Source organism: Monodelphis domestica, chromosome 5 (genome assembly GCF_027887165.1).
Source record: "Monodelphis domestica isolate mMonDom1 chromosome 5, mMonDom1.pri, whole genome shotgun sequence".
NCBI lineage: Eukaryota > Metazoa > Chordata > Mammalia > Didelphimorphia > Didelphidae > Monodelphis > Monodelphis domestica.
In genome coordinates this window covers 206119768-206137607 of record NC_077231.1, presented here as the reverse complement: position 1 = coordinate 206137607, position 17840 = coordinate 206119768, and the positions used below count along the sequence as shown (strand labels likewise).

The following is a 17840-nucleotide window of genomic DNA, read 5'->3' as shown; positions in this document are numbered from 1 at the left end:
AACCTTCTCAGGAGATTGCAAACAGCTGACTTAACTGAACTAGGTATCAACAAACATCAAACCAGTAAAAATGATTGCATGAACTGTGGAGATGTTGCAGGTGTAAAAATCTGAACTCTACAGAAAGGCTGTCACTCTATTATTATTCTAACAACAGCACTAAGAGATTGATATAAATCAACAATAACCAAGGGATGAGGTGGATGCACTTATTAAAAAAATCTCTCAATAACCTAGTTTGATACATGATCCAAATCTTTGTTTCATCCATTATCTTACTTGCAGTGTAATTTTTTTCAATTCAGTTTTATACTCAGTAAGAAGAGAAAAAGCCTTTTTCCTCTTATCTGCTAGTTGCTGTAATTTACAGGATTTCATTAAATTCCCTCAGGTTTGTCCATATGTACCCTTAGCCCAGTGCATTTCATTTTCTTTTTTAATTTGGGGAGGGTACTTTAGACTCAAAGTGATGAATGCTATCATTTACAGGGCCATCATTAGAGCTCCTTTAAGGTCATCAAGTCAATTATTAATCCACTTTCAGATATTTCCAAGAAAAATGAAGAAGTTCTCCAAACTGACATTTAAAGTAAGAGATCTCAACTTGGGCACAATTTAGCATTAAAATGTTCCTTCTTACCATTTATTTAGGAGAGAACTAGGCAGCCTAGATATTTTTAAAGTCACAGAGTGAGAGTCACGAGGGAGCTCTGGAATCATCCAGTACAAATTCCCCTCATTTTACAGATGGGGAAGCTGAGGCTCACAAAGGTTATGTGACTTGTCTGAGGTCAAGAGTTAGTGCCATCTTAAGTCCGAGTAAAAAGTCCTACAAACTGGGTATAAGGTGAAAGGCCAATTAGTAAGTCATCAAGAAATAAGTACATTATTATAAAATATTTCTAGAGAAAGAACATCTAAAAAAGAGTGGACAAAGGTGAAGATGGAAGATTCAGCTACAAAGTTAGAGTTACAAAATTACTTTCATGTTTGATCCCAGTCTATCAGCTACATCCATGGTGCATACCTCTCTTCTTAGAAACTGAAGGTTTCCAACATAAACTCCTTCAAGTCCTCAAATGTCTCAAGGTGAATAGGTTCTTGAATATTTAACTGTTATTCCTTGTTATTACCATGAAGTAATTAAAAAAAAAAGGAAACAGTATACTGAGGGCTCCACCAGATCATCACCCTATGGCTTTACAAAAGTCTTCCTCTATTCTCTCTTCAACTACTGTGTGCACTTCCCTCTACATCCCCAATAATCCCTTCTGTGGGAAGAGAAATACAAAATATTCCATTTTGTTTTAAGCTAACTAGTAAAACAGTCATTTAGAGGCCCAGAGAACCCATATAGTTCTACACCAACTAGCATGGTAACAAATTATAAGTAGGTTATGAGATGTTTAAGAAATGGAGATGGTTACTGATGTGCAAACTAGAAAGTAAGTTATGTTTACTTTGGTTTTAATTTCTTTTTTCAAATACAAATATCAAAAATCGCTCTAATTCTGACTTCCAGAGCAATGGAAATCTCCTACAGCATTTAGCCAGAAAGTTAGAGCTACAAAATTACTTTCATGTTTGAGATCCAGTGTGATAGCCCTTCGGATACCTGAAAATAGTTATCATCTCTTGATTTTATCTCCTAATCAGCAGATTTCTTATCCACAATCCCTTAAACCATTCATGGAATGATATGTTCTCTAGACCCCTTAACATTTTGATTGTTCAACTACCTTGTTAAAACAGAGCTAAGAATTAAACACAGCAGCACTCTAGGCGAAGTCTATAGGTGAAGTAGGAAATGTCAAAAACCACTATTAGTGTCAATACTGAATTATCTTTTTCCACACTCAAGCTAAGTACCTGGTTAATTAAAATCTCCATGCCTTTTTCTCATAAACTTCAGTCAATACAAATTGTTCCCATTCTATACTTACACATTTATTTTTTGAAAACTTTACATTGATTCCTGTTAAATACCAGACTTAAACGTCCCAACAAACTCTGTCTTCTACACTATGTCCTGCCCTCAACTCCTGTGCTGGATCTCACCCTTAATCAAAAGAGTCAGTGTCAAAGCTGTACCTTAGAGAGAGGCAGTGGTCAACTTGAGGCACATAATAAAGATAAGAGTAAGTCTAAAGCCTAACTAAGATCTCCAAGGAGCGTCTAAAACTGCAAGAGTCTTAAGTCTAGGGCAAAGTAGCAGGTGTTTGTAGCTAGATATGGAATACAAAGCGGGAACCTAGGAATGGGAGGCAAAATTGATTTGGACTCTGTCATCCCAGTATTCTTTGAAGTCCCTGAGCCTCCCTTTGGATCTTTCCATTTCTACCTCCAAATTCTGATGACTTAACCAAGATTAGGTTCACAGAATACTAACATATTAAACCAGATATTAGATGTAATGAGACACACTCTGATCCACAACTTGAGTGCTTTCAATAAATTAATACCATAGTAAATAGAAAATACCTTCCAAAGATGTCTAATTGTTACCCAGAAAGGTACTTATTTTTCCAACAGGCTCTGGAATTCATTATCCACGTTACCGGCATTAACAATAAATAATACAAAATAGAAACACAATGTTTCTACTACTAAATCCTCAACTGTCGACTACAAAAAAAAAAAGTCCTACAGTCACACATATAAACCTGAGCAAATAACCATGGAGGTATAAACATAAGTTTGTCAGGTTCCTTTTTGTGTGTTTCAGAAAGAGGGATCAAGCAACTTGAAAGGAAAATAGCTAGTCACAACCACTGGCTCCTTCTTGATACAATTTTGTCTTCACTTTGTTAAAGTAATGGAATCCAGATAAGACCAAATATATGTCAGTATGCCCCTGAAAAGATGGAAGGCACACAAGAATAAAGAAAAAACAAACCTTTGGAAATAAGGTCAGTTTCTCCCTAGTGTAACCTGTCACTCAGGAGGAAAACCACCATTTGTGAAGCCTACAAACAGTAACAGGATCAAGACCTTTTATCCCTACCTCCAACAGACTCATACAATTGCATTACTAAAAACTCTACTACATGCCAAGATGCAGTCCTTGTACTACTAAACTCAAATCGAATAAGTATGTATATATATATAGATATATAGATATATAGATATATATTTTTTATATTATGGGTCAGCATAAAAAATTAAATGGGGATTTGGGGGAAGTTTTACAGAAACCACAGACAATATCCAAAGGCCAGCAGATGACAGAAAAAAATTTAAAAACTCAGAAATGTATACTTAACCCAAAATTTGTAATAAGGTGCTATAAACACCCAAAAAAAAAAGAAAAAGAAAAAATTCAGACTTCTCTGATACAAAGGGAGGACCAAAAAATTTGCACATATTTTCCAGATTACCAAGTACACTGTGCTCCTAACCTCTGTGATGTGGAATGGATAACCATTATATTACTGAGACAGGAACTGTGCCAAAACATTTTTAGAACACAAAAGGGGCTAGAAATTGCCTCCATCCTGAACCTCCTAAGAAAGCATATTCATGAAAAATGGGCAGGAACACTTTTTTTTTTAAAACCTTTACCTTCCATCTTAGAATCAATACTGTGCATTGGTTCCAAGGCAGAAGAGTGATAAGGGCTAGACAATGGGGGTCAAGTGACTTGCCAAGGGTCACACAGCTGGGAAGTGTCTGAGGCCAGATTTGAACCCAGGACCTCCCATCTCTAGGCCTGGCTCTCAATCCACTGAGCTACCAGGTGCCCCCAGGAACACTTTTTTTTTTTTTAATTCTGGGCAGTCCTAAATATGTCTTATACAGTGGGAAGAAAAGTGGATTTTGAATCAGAGGCCCTAGGTTCAAGGCTTGGCCCTGTCCCTTACACCCATCACTTACACCAAGTCACTTCATCTCACTATACTTCTTTCCTCAATGTAACACAAAAGGGTTGGAATAGATGCTCCCTTTCTGAGATCCCTTCCAGTGGATGATATAACCAAAAATGGCCTCTTAGAAGTGGCCTTCCAGCTATAAATTCTCAATAAATATTTAGCCAGTACAAATCACCAGTTTTAATTGCCTCTGGGAGTCAAATAAACCCTCTCTCTGACTTCCAGGAGAATCGCCTTCAAATATTTCCCACAGATGAACCTCTATTGCTTGAAGACAGAAGGATGAATTATTTGATCCAAGAGGCACTTAAAAATGGGGAAAGGAGATGCCACAATAAACATTGGTACCAGTTTCAATATCTCATGAACATGTCTAGAAACCTGCTGAAATTCAAGAATATTTCTATATGACATAAACATATGATAAACACACATGATATACATGTGATAAACATAATAAGCAATTTAAGAAAAATCCATTTCCCTAGCACCACATCTATATGGAAGAGAGTGTAGATGTCAGTTATCCAGCACTGGTGGTCTCCAAAGGGCTGTGGCCGCCCCAGGAGGCCATATCCTGACCCCCAAGAAGGCTTGTGAGCAAGAGGATGTGTGTGTGTAATCAGAAAGGGGGAAGACAGGCAGTAACCCACCTTCCTTATCTTCCACACCTGACCTTATCTTCCAAAGTCTCTGCCTTAACACCTTTCCTCTGCTCCAGAGGGCAGTTATAAACTACACTGACACTGATCCACAACAGCTATTCTGGTGCCATTAGGAAAAATCTGCCCCCACTTCTCAAATCTTCTTGGGCTCTGAGTTGAGGCAGTGGCTAGTGAAAAAATGCCTTTCTTCCCCCATTTTCATTTTGAGCAGCACAGCACACATGACAGAAGCATGCCCATGGTGGACTATGACCTGGATCACAGCTATTTTTACATTATCTTTCCCCTCAAACCCATTCATCTCCCAAACTTCCCTTATGATGAAGAGTATCACACCTCGACGTCACCTTCGGCTCTCACCTTTCCCTACCCTACATCTCCACAGCCAATCGCCTGCAGGTCTTGTTGGTTCTCCCTCCATATCTAACACATGTCTCTTTCTCTTGACTCACACAGCCACTCCCTTAGTCAAGGTCTTTATTACCTTTCCTTCTGGCAATAACTTCCTAGTTTCTTTACCTTCTCCAAGCTCTCCCCACTCCAATCCATTCACCAAAAAACTGCCAAAGTATTTCTTTAAAATACAGCTAATAACCATGTCATTCTACTTAGAGTCAGCTCCCTAAGTAGACTATGTGATCAAATATTTTTTCATTTTTAATGCTTTTTAAATTCCATTTTTGTGTAAATTTTATAACTTTAGGGCATGCATATCATTTGCAAGTAAGTCAATAGATACATATGGCTGGAGTGAGGAGCAGTAAAAAAATTTTTACTGAAACAATTCTTAGATCAAAAATGTTTAGAGACATCTAGTCTAGCAACTCCAACTGTATGAAACATAACTGATAACTCAGGGAAGTAAGAGAGAATGTAAAAGGCCTCTGAACAGCCCAAATGCATGCACTTCACTCAGAAGAAGGCCAAATATCAAAGGATTCTTAATTTAACTCCAAGTTCAGAGATATCATGGAGTCCTGCATGTAGATCTAGATTCTAGCTTTGTTTTGGCCCCAACTAGCCTGGGGACCACCAGTAATTCAAATTCCCTGGGCCTAAAGTTCCTCCTCTACAAAATGAGGGCACCAAAACAATTACTATCCTATCTAGTGACCTCAAAGGTTCCCTTCCAGCTTTAAAACTCTCTGCTCTATTTTCTTAAACTCAAAGCGGATCAGACAAAGCAAATAAAAGGGGGAAGGCATGGGCAGAGGTAGGCAGGCCAACAAGCAGCAAGAAAAGTCAACTGATATTTGGATAGTTATGAAGAAAATAAAAAGACCCAAGACAAAAGAATTCACAAAAACTAGGTTTGGGTCACTTAGGGTCTAGATAGGTGGCAGAGCCTGCATGGTGTGATGCAAAGGGTAATGGATTGGAATACAAGTACCTGGGTTTGGATTTCAACTCTGCCACTTCCCTAAACAGGTCATTTAATCCCCCTTGGCCTCATTTTCTGATTAAGAAAATAAGGGATTTGAGCCAGAAGACTTCTGAGGTCTCTTCCAAATCTTATGAGCAAACATCCTTTACATACCTAACTATGGCAGATAGAGCTTCACCTTTAAATAGATTACAATGTCTACAAGACATAAATAACCCTAAATCCTTTAAAAAAAAAAAAAGCTATTTAGCCATGTTTAATATAAAAAAGCATATCACAAATTTCAGAAAGTTTTCATCAAAAAATAATTTTTAAAGTGCTATCACTTAAAGGGGTATACTTAAATTATCTGAAATAATTATGTAGTAGTAATAATAATAATAATAATAATAATAATAGCAGTGACCCTTCATACAGCATTTACTATGTGCCAAGCACTGTGCTAAGTACTTTTACAATTATCTCATTTGATCCTCATGACAACCCTGGAAAGGAGGAACTGAGGCAAACAGAAGTTAAGTGGCTTGCCCAAGGTCACATAGCTAGCAAGTATCTGTGGCTAGATTTGAATTCAGATCTTCCTGACTCCAGCCTAGTGCTCTATCCACTGTACTTCCTAGCTGCCCCATTTATGTGGAGCCTCATTCTCAATGGCCCTGCATATGTGAGGCATTACTGTGCCTTCTCCTCTTTACTCATTCAATCAAAGTATGTACACAAAGTGTGTTCACCTGTCTATCTTCAAACCCTTTCCTAGATTATCCTAATTTACCTAATCAATTACCACCTGGATACAGGGTCTGTTCATAACATACACCACAGAGTTAGGACCAAAAATTAAAAATGTAAAAAGCTACTATTGTGAGATATAAGTAACTTGGCTTTCAAAGATAGTTCAATAACTGTAAATTATTTTGGTTTACATGGGGAAACTACTGTACTATCCACCCTGAAAAATGAAGACTTTCCCACCTGAACATCAGCTGCTTAAAAGTAGACCCCAAAACTCACTGACACAATGTTCTACCAAAGGTATATGACAAAATACACTCTTTGTAGCCCCCAAAACACACACATACAAAACCTGTGAAAAGAAAGTGAGTGTCTATCATTTGGAGAATTGCTGAACCATGGACATATAAAAGTAATGGAATATTGGGTCAGAAGCAATGAAAGAATGAGAACTTCAGAAAGGCATAGGAAATTATGCAAAACAAATCAAACAAAACAAAGAGAATGATATCCACAATGCCTACAATGTTGTCAATGAAACATGAAAAGCAGGTGAACACAGAAAAACTTCAGTGAACAAGCTTGGCTCCCTGGAACAAAGGATGACCTTGAAGGTGGGATTAGCAAGAAGAAGGAAGCAACAATCTATGAAGAAATAAATGGCATATTTTTAAAAGGCATCAATTTAAAAATCAAAACAATCACCATTACATATGGAATTCATGAATATTACCTAAATCTACAAGTTGCACACAGCACTGAAAGTGTAAATCTTTGACCTCAAGGCTGATTATAATCTAGATAATTCTCACACCCCGAGTAAGAGACAACATTTGTCTACAGTCTTGATTTTAAAGATCTGAAACCCAGACAAGTTCAGTGATTCTCATAAAGTAAAAGTTGTAAGTTTAAACAAAACACTCTAAACAAATGCAACAAGGATTAAAAGGTTTTAAGTCCTCTCTCTAAGGAGCAGAACCTACAGTACCATCTTGAGTTATACACAACCGAGGGACATGACATTCATTTTCCCTAGTGCTCTCCTCTGTCAGGCCATCAAGTGTGTGTGCCCATCTGGGTGAACTGATAACTAAGCTCAATTAACTGAAGGATGATGTCTCCTAGCTTTCATGCTCTTTCATAATCTTTTTTCCATTTCCTTTCCCAAACTGCCTATAACCAAGAGAGATTAGATTGGGCCTCACCATCTATTTAACCTGCATTTCAAGGTGTCAGGTTCACAAAATTTCTCTTTCTTTAAAGTGTGCACTAGCCAACTCAAGACTACTGTGAGACAGAAGAATATACCTGTTTTGTCAGCATGGATATTACTCATGGTCACTTGAAAGCATTTCCCAAGAAAAACTGCAGATTGAAGAGTAAGCTACTGAGAAAGGCCTGCTAAGTGTTTAAGCACTAAGGAAAACTAGGTGGAAAGCAAATGATCTTTGCAAAACAGAGCACGTTAAGCAGAGCACTTAGTCTGGCATAGGTATATTGTTAGCCCTACCAGTGAACTATAAGTATAATAGAAGTCCAACAAAATGCTAATGGAGGGAGCCAAAAATAATGTTATGGATTCTTCATTGCAGTGAGAATGGTTCATTCTATGAAACACTGCTATGTAGACAAGGAATATGACTTGATTCAAAACTTGATGACAAAATCTATCAAGCTACTTTGTGATAGAATTGCTTACTGCAAATTTCTGTCTGGTCTCATTGAATGTCTTAAACATGAGGAAAACCAACTCATATAACTATAACTCACAAAGACAAGTCCATCAGTAAAAAATTTTCCCACACTAAAACCAGCATCCTTTAATTCAGTACAAAGTGTTCCATTTTATATCAAGCAACAGCAAACAATTTCCTTCATGATGTCAATTGAAAAATCCCTGGTATCTTGTTCCAGACAGCACTTAATGCCAATTACTACATACAACCCAAGCAGGTTTTCAATATTTCAATTAACTCAGTTATAGAGAACACTCCTGGTGACAATGACTTATAAACTGAATCGCCCAGTGAAAAAAAAAGTATCCAAATTTAAGTAAAATCAGCTCTATTATAACACAGAAGACAGATATCACAGTTATACTACCACACACCTGGAATCCCATCCCCTTCCTATCAGTCTAAAATACCCCTTATTTGTCAAGGACCAGCTCAAGTTCCACCAGGTCCATAAAGCATTTCGCTCATGTGGTAGAATTCTTGACATTTCAAAGAATCATAGAACCTTAGGCATATAAGTAAGGTGAGCTCTGATTTCTGAGCACAGTACCTGAGCAGGATCCCTCTCTACAATATCCCCCAAATTTTATCATCCAGCCTGGGCTAGAAAATCTCCAGTGATGGTAAATCCACCACCTCTTGAAGAAGCCCATTTAAATTTTGGACAACTTAAACAGTTAGAAAGTTTTCCTTATATTAAGCTGGCATCTTCCTTTGTAAAACTTCTACCTAATTTTCTACTCTGGGGTCAAGTAAGGCAAGTCTAATTACATTTCCAGATGGTAGCCCTTCAAAAAAAATAATGTAATTGTTCAAACCAAAGGCCTTTTCTTAGACTTCTTCCTCCTTCACCTCCATGCAACATCTAACACTATCAATCACTTCCCTCTTCCTGGGTTTTCCATGACATTTTTATGGCTTTTCTCCTAAATAACTGACAATTCATTCTCATTCATCTCACTAAATCATCATTCATATTGAAGAGACTATAGAAAGAAAGACACACGAATATGCTGCTGTTGGAACTATCAATTGATCCAATAATTTCATAAAGAAATTTGGAATTACAGGAAAATAAGTAAAAACTTGAGTCCGCTGCTCAAAGGCAGAAAGATCCTAGAGACATCAAAATATTAATTGTAGAAATTTTAATGGTACCAAAGAAATATTTTTTTAAATTGGTACAATAGAGCAGAGGTGAAGAATAGATAGAAAAGAAGGTATATAGGCCCACATGATGTCTACCAAATTACTCTCCAAAAACTATGATATAATGCCTCAGAACAAATTCTGGAGCAGCATAACTCACACAAAGGCAGGGTGAAGTAATTGTTTAGCCTAAATAAACTTAGAAGGCTGACACAAGGGATCTATGGCACTGGGGTGGAAGTGGAGCATAAAGCATCATGCCAGGGCAGACCCTATCATAGCAATAAGTCCTTGGCACAGCTGAAGCAGTAGCCAACACTTCTAGAGCTCTCAGCTACAGATGGTAAGAAGTCTGATAATTGTTCAGAAAGAGATTAAAAGGACCCTTTTGCTGACTCTAGGTGCAAGACTCGTTTCGCATTGCCCATATACAAATCTAGGTAGCAGGGTGAAAAGGAGCACTAGCACATACCAGCACTTGTGTCTACAGGGGAGCAAGGGACCCTGGTCACTGTTCCAAGGGGTAAATGAGTGTTTATGGTCACTCAGAGACCAGAGCACAGACCCTGAGAGTATTAAACCCACCTCTCCTTACATCATATCATCTTGGAAGAATTGAAAGAAGAAAGACCCCCCAGAACTAGCTCTGAAGGCAGCTCCATAAAGAACCTGAAACTTGGAACAGTGCTTCCTTCATCACAATTATAGAGCCCACCTTCAACAGTTAAATTAAAAGAAAAGGAAAAGGCTGGAAAATGAGGAAACAACAAAACAAGAAATTCAACACTGTAAGTTATTTCGGTAACAAGGAAGACCAAAATACAAACTCAGAAAAAGGCAACAAAGTCTATATTGTTGCATCCAAAACCTCCAAAAAAATATGAAATTCTCAAGCCAAAAAAGAATTAATGGAGGAGTTCAAAAGGTATTTTTAAAAATCAAATAAAAGAAGTAGAAGAAAAAAATTGGAAAATAAATTAGTGATAAAAGAAAATTGTGTGTTAACAGCTTAGTATAGGAGGCACACACACACACACAAAAAAAAATTGAAAAAAATACCTTAAAAAATAGATCCAAGGAAAAGAAGAACCCTTAAATAGCAGAATTGGCCAAATGGAAAAAGACATACAAAAATTCACTGAAGAAAAGAACTTCTAAAAAGGCAGAATTGGTTATATGGAAAATGAGGAACTCAGATACACTTGAGCAAAAGAATTCTTCAACTAAAGAAAATCATGCTTTAAAAGTTAAAATTAGGCATGTGGAAGATAATGACTCCATGAAACATCAAGAAACAATCAAAGTCTAAAGAATGAAAAGAACAGAAGAAAATGTGAAATATCTCATTGTAAAATAACTGACATGGAAAGTAAATCCAGGAGAGATAATCTAAAAATTATTCGACTACCTGAAAGCCATGATCAAAAAAACAGCTTAGACATTTCCTTTCAAGAAATTATCAAGGAAAACTGCCCTTATATTCTAGAACCAGAGAGCAAAATAGAAATTGAAAGAATCCACCAATCACCTCCTGAAAGCAATCCCATAAAGAAACTTCCAAGAATATTATAGCCAAATTCCAGAACTCCCAAGTCAAGGAGAAAATATTGTGAGGAGCCAAAAAGAAATATTTCAGATATCATGGAGCCAGAGTCAGGATGACATAAAATTTAAGAGCTTCTTCATTAAAGGATCAGAGGGCCTGGAATATAATATTCTAGAGGGCAAAGGAACTAAGACTCAAACAAGAACCATTTGCCCAATAATACTTAAAGCAATCCTTCAGGGGGGAAAAATTACTATTCAATGAGATAAAGGACTTTCAAACATTCCTGATGAAAAGACCAGAGATGAATGAAAAATCTATCAAATAGAAGACTCAAGAGAAGCATAAAAAGGTAAACAGGAAAGAGAAATCAAGACATTCATTTAAGTTAAACTACATATATCCCTACATGGGGAGTTGATTCTTGCAATGCCAAAGAATTTTTTCATTATTTGAGCAGTTAAAAGAAGTATATACAGGCAGAGGGCAAGGGTATGAATTGAATAAGATAAAATTATATAAAAATAACAAAATTAAGGCATGAGAAAGAAGAATGCATTGTGAGGGGAAAGGGAAAACAGAATAGAGTAAATCATCACACATTAAAGAGGCAGGAAAGAGCTTTTACAGTGGAAAGAAATATGGGGAGGTAGGGAAAGGAATGTGTGAACCTCTCAACAAAATTGGTTCAATAAGGGAAGAACATACACAATCAACAGGGTATATAAATCTATCTTATCCTATAAAAAAGTAGATGGGGAAGGGGATAAGAGAAGGATGGGACTGATAGAAAAGAGGGCAAATTGAGGAATGCAGTGGTCAGAAATTAAACAAGAGGAAATAGGATGGAGAGTAATACACAGTAATTATAATGTTGGGGAAAAAAAAATTTTACAAGTCTCTCTAATAAAGACCTAATTTCTCAAATGCATCGAGAAACAAGTCAAATATATAAGAATATGTCAGTCCACAAATTGATAAATGGTCAAAGGATACAAACAGGCAATTCTCAAAGTAATTAAATTTCTCCTTAATCATGCAAAAAGTGCTCTAAATTACTATTAATTAGATAAATAAAAATTAAAACAATTCTGAGGTACCACCGCAGCTATTATGACAGAAATGGAAAAATTACAAAATTTGAATGGAAGTGGGAAAATCGAGACATGAACACCCTGTTGGGTATAGAGAACAATTTGGGCCTATGTCCAAAGAGGTATAAAACAGTTCACATCTTTTGATAGCAATACTATAGGTTTATATTCCAAAACAATAGGTTTATATTCCAAAGAGGTAAAAAATAAAAAGGAGAGAAGGATCTATAGGTACAAAAATAATTAAAGCAGCTCTTTTTGTGGGAGCGAAGAATTGGAAAGTGAGGGGATACCCATTGAATGGTAAATGGCTGAGTAAGTTGCAGTATATGATTGCAATGGAATACTACTGAGCTATAAGAAATGACAAGGAGGAAAAGTTCAGAAAGACCTGGAGAGATTTACAAGGACTGAAGCAGAGTGAAATAAGCAGAACCAGAAGAACACTGAACACAGTGACAAGAATACTGTAAAATGAACAACTGTGCATAATTTGACTATACTCAGCAATACAATGATGCAAAACTATCCCAAAGGACTCAAAATAAAAAATACCAACTGCTTCCAGAGAAAAAGAACTGATAAGAGTCTGAATCTAGACCGAAGCAACTTTTTTTTTCTTTCTTAATTTTTTTTAATTCAAGTTCCCTTCAACAAAAGGATTAATAAGAAACAATGTTTTACGTAATTGAACATGTAAAATCCATTGGTGGAGAAGTCTGATCTATATAAAAAGTTCCTACTCCCTTTTGCTATGGCTTCATACACCAATTCAATTTAACAGTGGCCAAATGCTGGCTTTCTCCAAGACACTGGGGACAAAAAGTTAACAATAAATGTACTTAGAGAAGCAATCTGCTTATCTTAAATTTCACAAGGTGTGTTTATACTACAAAAAGAATGTGTTGACAATAAACACAAACATCCTAATTTGGCGGTTACATACTTATTAGAAATTAATAAATTAACTTCTAATAAGCAAATCATTTCCTTTGAATTTTGTTAGTATTATCTAATTCACTAAGGCCTGATCTTTCCAAGAAAATGAAGAAATAAAAATTTTCAATAAATAAAGCTAAAATCCAAACAATGGATAGGGGGAACCTAATACATAATGCCTAACATGAAAGAAGAGTCTGACAGCCATAATCAGTATTACTGGAGCTTATTGAACAATAAGAATTTATTAAATGTTGTTAATGTTCAGTTACTTCAGTTGTGTCTGACTCTTTAGGACCCCATTTAGGATTTTCTTGGTAGAAATACTGAAGTGATTTTTCATTTCTTTTTGCAGATCATTTTACAAATGAAGAAACTGAGGCAAACAGGGTTTAAAAAAATTTGCCCAGGAAATTGAGAGGATGTGCATCAACTGAGGAATGGCTGTACAACTGGAGATCATTGTACACAATAACAGCAATAATGGAATGGTTTAGGTTTTTTTTTTTTGAAGATAGTGCTTGAACTTCATTTTGAAGGAAGAGAGGAATTCTGAGGCATAAGTAAGGAGGAAATGCATTCCAGGCATTAACACTCAATCAAGATTCTGATGGGTTTGTGAATGTCAAGGCTATCCAGGGCCTTGGGCCTTTGGCTCAGCCTAGGCAGAGTGGGTATTTAAGCCCTATTTCCTTATCTCCCTTTTCCCTCTCTCTCTCTCTCCCTCTAATACTTTTCTTCCTCCTGTTTGTAATTAAAACACCATAAAAAGGTTGACAGCTGACTTGAGTTTTCACTAAGGAATTACATAGCTGAATTCCTTGGCGACATTAAATTAATATATATCAGTCTTTTAAAGTGATTTCCATATCATAGTGTGGCTGACTACGAAAGTCTAACCAATTCCCTCAATAAACTTTCTGAATTTTCTTGCCTTTTTACTCTACTTTCTCACCACTTAGTCCTTTTTAACAGCTAACTTGGCTTAAAGACACAGCTGCTAGAACAATTGAGTATAAAAAACTTCTCTCTTCTCTTTTCTCCTTAAGTTAAATTGGAATCAGCAGTTTTTCTTTTTCTTCCCTTTAATCTTAAGGGGCAGCTGGGTGGCTCAGTGGATTGAGAGCCAGGCCTAGAGACAGAAGGTGCTAGGTTCAAATCGAACCTCAGATACTTTCCAGCTGTGTGACTCTGATAGTTAGATAGAAAAGAGCTGTTTTAAATCTTAGCAACAGGACCCTAAAGTCCTGGTTGGGAGAGCTGTTTCTAAATATCCTTTCCCTTAAGGAACAACTGCCTAGATTAGGAGTAAAAAAAAAAAACCCTGGACACGTGTCTCTTATCCTGTATTTTCTTTAATCTTTAATCTTCAATAAACCTCTAAAAAAATATAATACTCCTTGCGGAGAGAAACAAATTTCTACCTGCCTCAGTCTCCCCGTCTCCCCTAAATTTTAATCTTACAATGGCAAACACCTCTATAGATTCATGCAGGATTTGAGGACTGTGAACAATCACGTTATAAAGAGACACTCCATAGTTTCCAATATCAATACTATTATTTCTTCTATTCCTAGCACAGCTACATACTTTATAGTAGTAGACTTGTGCTCAGCCTTCTTTTCCATACCCATACATGAGAACTCGAGGCATATCTTTGCTTCCACCTGGCAGGGCCATAAATACTGCTGGAGTCATTTGCCACAAGGTTTCGTAGACAGCCTGAGCTTATTTGAGCAAATTTTGAGCCAAGATACAGATAATATAAAATTTAAAAACAGCAAATTAATCAAGTACGTAGATGACCTACTCTTGGCCTCAACAGATGCGGAAACATGTCAGGAAGATAGCAAGCACCTTCTTTTGGAATTGCACAAAAGAGGTCATAAGATCTCAAAGGATAAGGTTCAGTGGTGCCTCCCTAAAGTAGACTATTTGGGGTTCATCCTGTCTGCAGGTTCCCGCTTGATTCCTCACAAACGAATTGAGAATATTCAAAATTTAAGTGCTCCTACCACTAAGAACCAGTTAAGAGCAATTTTGGGAGCAACAGGGTTTTGTAGACAATGGATTCCTTACTATGGGGAAATTACTAAACCCCTTATAGCACTAACAAGGGATTCGGTCCCTGAGCCCCTCAAATTAGAACCAGAACACCTGTCAGCTCTATCAGATCTAAAAAAGGCTATCCTGTCTGCCCCCGCTCTAGGCATCCCAGATTACAACAAGCCATTTACTTTGTAAGTACATGAGCAAAGAGGGGTAGCTTCAGGTGTTTTAACTCAGACTTTGGGACCTTCTCAGCGCCCAATTGCCTATTATTCTGCCCAACTGGACCCAGTAGCATCAGGAGCACCACCATGTCTTAAGAGCAGTAGCTGCTACAGCCTTACTAGTGACAAAAACTGTTGATCTAGTATTGGGATGCCCATTGACAATTATGTGCCCATATGAGGTAGAAGCATTGTTGTTAAGACATAGAACACAGGCATTTTCTGATCAGCGAATTACAAGGTATGAAATAACCTTGTTAAACAATGAAAACATTACCTTGAAGCCCTGTTCAACTCTTAACCCTGCCACCTTGCTTCCAGATTTACCAACTTTAGGAGAACCATTACATAGTTGTGAAACACTAGTGTCCATGTCAGAAAATCCTCGAGATGATCTCTTGGACACTCCCTTAAACAACTCAGATCTGGTCTTATTTACTGATGGTTCTTCTTTTATGAGAGATGGCATACACTACACTGGAGCTGCTGTAGTCACAGAAATTGCAACTGAGTGGTCAGCTTCTCTTCCCTCTAATATTAGAACTCAAGGGGCAGAACTCATAGCTCTGAAACATGCCTGTATAATTGCCAAGGGTAAAAAGGCAACAATTTATATGGATTCTAGATATGCTTTTGGCATTTGTCACTCAGTCGGGATGCTATGGCTCCAGAGAGGATTTTTAACTTCAGCTGGAAAATCCATAGCTAATGCAGAAATTATTAATGAAGTTCTTTCTGTTCTCAAACTGCCTGAAGCCCTAGCTGTAGTTCATTGCTCTGCCCATACAGGTGGCTCTGACCCTGTCTCTAGAGGAAATGACCAAGCAGATGCTGCTGCAAAGCTAGAAGCCATAGAAGGACCTGGATTAATTTTAACATTAGCAACCACTGATGATTTAAATTTATCACTTTCCTATAATGAAAAGGAAGTGGAAAAATGGAAACAAAAATTTAAAGCAAAACAGATTAATGGAGTGTGGTATCGTCTGAAGGGAAACCCCTGCTCCCTAGAAGTTTCTATCACCAAAGTTGCCAATCTATGCATAAAAATGGTCACTTTGGTACCCAGGGCATCGTGGACTCTGTTAAGAGAGTATGGATAGCCCCCAGTATAATTACCATAGCCTCTAAAGTGTGTTCAGCCTGCTCTACCTGCCAGGCATATAACCAACACGCCTTTCATGGAAAAGCTTTCAGTGGGCATCCTCTGGCTTACACACCTTTTGAGCACCTACAGATAGATTTCATAACAATGCCAAAGGCCGGTCATTATAAATTTTGTCTAGTCATAGTAGATCAACTGACCAGATGGCCAGAAGCATTCCCTGCGACCCGAGCCACAGCAGCTTTTATTGCTAAGGTGCTTTTAAAGGAAATTATTCCTCGTTTTGGCCTGCCAGCACATATTGATTCTGATAGAGGAAGTCATTTTCCCTATTCTGTCTTAAACCAAATATATTCTTGCTTGGGGATAACTCCCAAATTCCATGTTCCTTATCATCCCCAGAGCTCAGGCCAAGTTGAAAGGATGAATAAAGAACTTAAAACTATGATTGGCAAATTATGCACTGAGACCCATTTAAAATGGCCTGAAATTCTCCCTCTGGCCCTATTTTATCTTAGAAGCAGTCCTAGAGGAGACTTACATATTTCACCATTTGAGATACTTTTTGGACATCCGCCTATACAGGCTAAGCCTTTCTCCCTGGCATAACATCACTATTAGGAGGAGATACTACTATTGCTTCCTATATACAGGAATTACAGCATAAACTGCGTGAACTTCCATGAATCTGGAGCTGCAGTACAAGCCGGACCACTAGACTTTAACTTCACGACCTGAACCCAGGAGACAAGGTATATATTCCAGCATACTGGAGCAACTCAGCCTTCTTGGGAAGGACCATTCCAAATATTGTTAACTACTCCAACATCTATAAAGGTTGGAGAAAAGGACTCTTGGATTCATTGCTCACATGTAAAGAGAGCATCTTCTACTGAGACTGATTGACTGTATCCTATCACATGCATTGAAGATAATAATCCATTGACAAGTGGATGCTGTTTTTTCAAAAACACATTGAATTCCTGATTTTTTTCTTCTCTTTCCCTTATTTTTTTATTATTGCTTTTCTTTTGAATATTTGAATTTTTTCCCCTTTCCTCATTTCTTGTAAAAAAGGTACATGCAATTAAATGTTTTTCCCTCTCTCTCTGCAGTAATATCAGTTTAAATATACATACCCAAACAGCTTTAGACTGTGGAAACCTGCCATTTATTGATAAAATGTTATGGGACTATGATTAATGTTTGTGTCTGATTCCAGGTAATGGGAAAAAACAAGGAGCACAGACTTTACCTGAATAGTGCCAAAAGAGCACACAGGAAATACTAATGTGGACTCGAGGTTGCAACGCTTGACATACGTTAAGTCGTAGGACTTCCTTGTATC

The 17840-nt window shown here is 37.3% G+C and overlaps 1 protein-coding gene across 1 annotated transcript in view; it reads right to left on the bottom strand.

Moving 5' to 3' along the window:
• EXOC4 (exocyst complex component 4) overlaps window positions 1-17840 on the bottom strand; it is a 940142-nt gene that overhangs the window by 908524 nt on the left and 13778 nt on the right. The window lies entirely within an intron of this gene.